Here is a 6,781-nt window from a genome sequence, read left to right as displayed (position 1 = left end):
TGCCTCTCCATCATAATAGTACACCTGGGGAAAGATGTGAACAGAATTCATCCCATTTGTTAATCTCGAAAAGTAGAAGGGCCAAGCATGGAGTTATTCCTGACATAGTCCAAGCAAGAGAAAGAGCATGATTAACATTTTTTCAGTCTTATCTTTAGACAGTGGTTGGGGTCTCTGAGGGCTGTCCATTTTTCTGTTGTCTTAACTCAGATGTGATGAGTCCATGTTGTGAGTAAGGTCCCCTCCATTTCAGCTGGGTGCTAGTCCTTTCTGGAACAATTTGATGTAGACATAGTCTTCTGACTGAAATGGGTGTTGGAAATCAGTGGTCTCTTGGGGCTGGTTCTCTCATAAGTTGAACCTGTTGGAGAGACTTAACAACAAGTTAGAACAGGAGCAGGTTCTTGGTAAGGGTGGAGGAAGGGCTCTGGAAGCATTAACATTTTAATCTCTCAGAGGTCACTTGCCTCCAACTTTCTGGACCCAGACTGGCCCTTATTTTTGTGATTTAACCCAATTTACCTATCTATATTTACTATCTTTTAAAATTTTTACTATTACCCCTCTAATTTTAGGGACTTTTTACTGCTGTAAGGCAAAAGGGCGATGACGGCTCTTGCTCCTTCCAGTTGAGAGGGGGCAATGTCAGGTGGAGCAAGCAGTAAAAAGTTCCTTTTTAGAAATTGGATCTTTCTAAAGGCGAAAGTCTTGTTTTATGAAAGAAAAAAAAAACATGAGTACACAATAAATAGCATCTGGAACATGTCAGTGAATATCATGAAGCTGATAGAAATTAATAATCTCTTACCAGGAGGTGGAACAGCTGACACGTTGTTTACATTAACAGGCCTAACAAAGTTGAATAAGGCTGGAGAGGATAAGGCCTTAATTGTAAATCTTACACTGTCTGAGTTATCAGGAATGTAAGCACAACATTTACTTAAGTTACTTACTGTCTTCTGATTTTTGTAAAATATCTTTTTATTGGCATGATCTCTTTGTTTAGTAGAGATCTCTTTATTTTTGTTACTTAGGGTTAAAGAATCATACTAGCAAACATTGATTCGGAGATTAGAAAGATCTGTAGGCCTTAAACTGACTAAAAACTTATAACTCCGGCAGTTTCTTTTGATAATTATCAGGCATTTTTGTCTAAGAATCTTTTTGTCACCTTTAGTTTTACTTATTGGGGGGAGGGGGGTAACACAAGTGTACATCTCAAGTTACATTAAAATAACTATTGTTTAGTTTTTTAAATGTCCAGGAATGACTTTGTTTTAGTTTTAACTGTTTTTGCTAGGTGTTTAAGATCAAGCTGGTCAAATTGACCTTGTTCCTATCTGCTGTTAAGAGTCAGCTGAGGGGGCTGGGGATAGCTCAGTTGGTAGAGTGCTTGCCTTGTAAGCCCAAGGCCCTGGGTTCGATCCCCAGCACCCTCCCAAAAAAAAAAAAAGAGTCAGCTGAGTTCCCACAGGGGTCACTCTTGGGAAACTTGAGAGTAGCTTCTTAGCTCCTTTAGTGCCATTCACCTGGTATGGTCTCCTTGATGATTTGGCTTCCTTTGGAAGCATTAGGGATGTCTCCCTTTCCCAAGGACCCTCCTCTGCAGCAGGTGAACTGATTGGCTTCTCATCCTCTAGTGGTCTCATCAGTCTCCCTGATCAGAAGGTTGTGTGGCCCAGAGTTCAAAGCTCCTTAGAGAAGTTCTCTTGTCCCTGGGTTTAGGCTGACTCTGAGGGCAAGAGCCAAATATTGATTCTCTTGACCCCTTTATTTTAATCTCAATCTTTAAGTTTTGATCTTAAACTTCCAGCAAATCAGTTTCACCAGTCATACTATAAGAGTTCTGGGCTTTAAATTTAATGTCTATGACTTTATAGTTCTTTATCAACTTTTATTAAACTGGGGTCTATATTATATGTCCTATAGGTGATGGCTTATTATCTCAAATTAATTTAGATTGTTCTTGAAGCAGTACCTCTGTAAAACATGAATCAGTCAACAGTTACAGAGTTTACAAGGAAAATACAAAATGGAATTAACAACAGTAAAAACATATTTAGTCTAATAGCTATCTTAAATTTTGGCTGAGCTATATATTATATCCCCTGTTTGAGATCACAGTAATTTTATAACAAAAAATTTAATCTTTTGAATATAACTTTAAATGAGCTAAAGTCTGACTTATTTTGGAGCCATTGTAACATATAGTAAGGTAGGAAGCAGAGCCTTATCTCTGGTAAGGCAGGGCTCTTCATAAATCTTAGGTAAAGTGGTCTAGTTCTGAAGCTGATCTTTATCTTTTTTAAATATCATTTTATAAAGTTTATATATATTATTTTTAAGTCTATATGAATGTTAGTGAACACAATATGATATGACACCTAAAACATGAGTCAAAGAAAGTTGAGAGAGCTTTTAACTTTCCTTTTGTGTAGTAAAGTGGCAAAATGTTTTCCTGTTTCATGATATTAACCTTTAAACAGATTGGACTCTCGTTATCTTTTAGGAATACATTTACATTTTTATCCCAGTGCAGAAGGTAACATAAGGTTCAGGTCCAGTTACAGAACACTAAATGATATAAATAAATCCCTAATAAAATTTCTTATTTTGATAAGTTTAAATTTACCATTATAACTTTGGTTGGAGAACACCGGTTTGATAAATGTTCTTTTAAACCTTTTAAAGACTTGTATACCTGGAAGATATGAACACATAAAAAAGAGTAATAGAATCATAATTACATTGATGTTTTTATATTAACCATGTTTAACTTTTAAAGAAAATTTAGGCTTTGTAATGTAGTACAATACTCTAAAATAACAGTTGCTGTTTAACCAGAATTCTACAAACCCTCAATTTTTAAGACTAGTTGCTCTAGAGAATAAAATTTAACAGATACAATGTTAAGAGTAAATTAATGTTTTAAGAATTATTGGTCATTTTAGCATATAGACTGATCTTTGGTTTATATCAGTACATTAATATTTGACCTTAGGAAAAAAATCTTGAATAGTTTTAACTGTTGTGTTACTTATATATACACATAAACCTTTTAAAATTTACCCTTAATTTACATGTTTTTAATGTCTTAGACCCCTTTACTACTTACTTAGATGTATTACAGCTTTATTTTATCACATAAAGACATTTTTACCTAGAGACATTTTTTACTAAATATATTTTTATATCTAAAACCTTATAATGCTTTAATCTGTTGATCCCCTTTTTTAAAATTTATATTTTGAAACAATCCTTATAAATTTCCGAATTTAGATAAATTACTCCATTTTAATCTGATGAAATACTTTGTTAATTATAGAACTCTATTTAAATATAGTTGAACTTTTGAACCCTTTATATAGAATAAAACCTGTTGAGACTTTTACTAACCTTGTTTTCAGTGATAACATAAAGTAATTTTAAACCCTCTTTTTATTTACCAATTTATGAAAACACCAAAAATGTTTTAAGTATGTTACCCTGCGGGATTTAAGGAGTTAAGAGTATTTGATGTTATATTTAACAGTTAGCATTTTAACTCTCTAAACCAATTAGATATCTCTAACAAACACATCCATGATCAATCCTATATATTTTAAATCTAATTTTGTTATTTTTTAAAAACCAAGATATCAGAGAAGTGTATTGGGCCATATCAGTCGTTTCTTTCCTGTTGAAGAAAGATCTAGAAACAATGGATATTAGACATTTTATAAAATTAACATTTTATTATTTTTAAATAAATAAAAATAAAATTATTTAAAAAATTAACATTTTATTAGCATTTTATTATTTTTGGCCACCTAGAAACAAAACTGTATTAGTAACTTGAAAGTCATATTTTTGTTTACCCAATTTAAAACCTTTTAAATCATGTGAATCAAAAGCATTTGGATCCATTTTTTAAAATTTTAATTTATGAGGTCACATGTCAATTTTGGTACCAAATATATGTAGACATGACAATATGCCGATGTACATATACATAAAATAAACAGATGGACAAAGGCCTTATAGCTTACTTTTTAAAACCAATTAGATTGAGAGTTAACCCTTGGAAACTGGCCTCTGAATGAAACAGAGCATTAAGAAAATCTTATAGCTGGATAAAACAGGTCTGATCAAAAATTAACCTACGCACATCAGATCAAAATTATGAACTCAAAAAAATTGAATTTTTAAAGTCTTTTTGGCCTCCATCCTGATGTGGTCCCTCTCATCAGAGATGAAAAGGAATTAAGAGAATATAGACAAAGGTTATGCCTTATCCTTCCCTGAAGGAGTTTCCCAAAGAGACAGCAAGGGAGCTGCTTCCATTGGTCTCCTGGGGAGAGCCCCCTCAGGTTGGGGTCTTGTTCTAAACCATTTTTTCTGGTCTCTTGGACAGCAGCCATCAACATTTTAACCTGGCATTTTGATGGAGCAAGTCCAATAGTTGGAAGTTCCTATTGGCAGCAGTTTATATTTTAATGTAAGCTTTAGTGAATATGGTTAAAAACCTTTTTAACCATTTTTTTCCCCAAATTTGACTATAAAACATTTGATCAGGATGTTCAGGCTGCCCAAAGACAATTTGGTGGTCCCCTGAGGGGGCCATCAGACCTCGAAAGTTGGTCATTCTCTCTCACAGAATTTAGAGAGAGAAAAGACATTGCAGCCGGTTCGGTAGTCACTGGCTCTCTTCTGGAATTCCTGGAAATTAGTTAACATGCACTGGAGGGGAGTACATGACTGACGTGAGGGAGACTGACCCATGCTTACACTTAAAGGCAACAAAAAGCAGAAAAGGAAGAACAAACACAGAACAGATAAGACACCAAAGACACTGACAAGTGGCCACTCCAGATTCCCGACCTGAGGGCCTGGGCAACGTCTTGCCAGTCCCAGTCTTGGGAAGTAATGCTGCGTCCAGCCTTCCTCAGAGTCCCCAGAGGATCCACCAGAAACAGACTTACTGGTCCCCCAGGGGTGCAGAAACAGGTGACTCTGTCAGAGAATTTAGTTCAGTCCTGGGTCGGGGCTCCACAGACCGTGCAACCTGGGGCTGGGGAATGTCTCTCAGAGTCCTTCCCCTAGGAGCAACATTGTGACTTCTCACCTCCACAGGAGTTTCCAGGTCGGTGGTGAGCAGTGGTTACCCACCTGGCAGCAAGGATCTCGCTGGGGCCTCCAAATGTTATGGGGCGCAACTTAAGAACAGACCAATCACCACTGAGAAGTCCAAATTTGAAAATCTTTATTAAGTTGGCCAACTGACTGTCTCACACAATGCCCCAAAAAATGGATATTGATAGAACAGCCCTGACCACAGGGTTGTAGGGGTCCTTATACCAAAAATCACATCAATCATAAGTGTCTGTTGCTATGGTTCAAAATTACAGACTAACATCATGAGATCATCAACAGAGGGGGAAGTGGGTCAAAATGACCCTTACCCAGGTACAAACTAAAGAATGGTTACTAACATTCACACAATCACTGTTCACATGGTACATTGGTTAAGAGCATAGAGATCAAAGGAGAGCAACTTTTCATTACATAAGAATTGTCATTTTTGTATTGCTAAACATGTCACACTAAGGAACTGAGGATGGGCACAGAGGCAGGGTGATCCCAAGGGAGAAGTTCATTTCCTTCCTACATAACATGGAGTCTCAGAGCAAAATGGAGTCTGTGTAAGGGATCCCATGAAAACCACGCTGGACACAGGAAATCACATAAGGGAGTTTATTAAGCAAACAGAGTGTCTCCCTGCAGGGTAAGAGATAAAATGAGAGGAAAAGAGAAAGGAAAGAAAAAGGGCATGTGCTAGAGAAAGTGGAAAGCGAGGAGGAGAAAGAAAGCAAATCAGGGGGAGAGAAAAGCAAGACAGAGAAGATGGCGGTGAAGCTATCTTTAAGAATCCCGCCGGGCTGACAGGGGACCAATAATGGAGAAGGATACTTGCAAACTGACTGATGAACCAATAGCTAGCTAGGATGTTCACAGACTGACAGTAGTTGGGAGGCGGGGAAATGGCTGCAACCGAAAGGGCAGGGGAGCAGCTTTGTATTACAGTCTGTTTAGTCATTTCCTTTGTAGTCTGGCCCATAACATTCTCATGGAGACAGATCTGTCAGCCCATCACACAAGCAAGTCCTAGAACTGAAGAAAAATGACCACAGATGTGTTGGTGGGGTTGGAAGGCAGGATGGAGGGTCAGAGCCAACGGGAGGGCTTCAAGGAGGGAGGGGTCTGAGGACACCACACTCCCCACAATGAGGAGGAACCTTCCAGAGCAGGGGAACATTTCCACCCAGTATGATGCCAACCACGACCTGGAACAGGCCACCAGAGCCACATTCCCCACACACGGGAAAGCCAGGGAGGCTGCGTGGCCAGAAGTGTGGAAAGAAACCCTCCCTCCCTCTCCCCCAGGTCAGAGCACATTCACTGCAGCCCCACAGGAACCCCACCCTCACTGCCTGGGGAGAAGGGGCTGCTTCTTTGAGGCACCAGGGTGCTACCCACCCAAGCCCAAATAAGTGTCTCTTCTGACAGCTCTCATCAACGTCACATCCTGCTGTCAGGGGAGACCCTGGAGGGCAGAGGAGCAGAGGCCAGAGGGAGCCTGAGGTGAGTGGAGGCCAGGCCTTGGTGGACCTGGGGGCAGAGCCCAGGAGGGGAGGGAGGGAGGCAGTGTTGGTCAGGAAGGGCCTGTGGGTCTGGAGACCAGGTTTGGGGTACCCGGGACAGGAGGTGGACGCTGGTAGGAGGCCATGGGATTCTGGACACA

This window comes from Sciurus carolinensis, chromosome 11 (assembly GCF_902686445.1).
Source record: "Sciurus carolinensis chromosome 11, mSciCar1.2, whole genome shotgun sequence".
Taxonomy (NCBI): domain Eukaryota; kingdom Metazoa; phylum Chordata; class Mammalia; order Rodentia; family Sciuridae; genus Sciurus; species Sciurus carolinensis.
The sequence above is the reverse complement of the archived record's forward strand: the minus strand, read 5'-3'. Positions refer to the sequence as shown.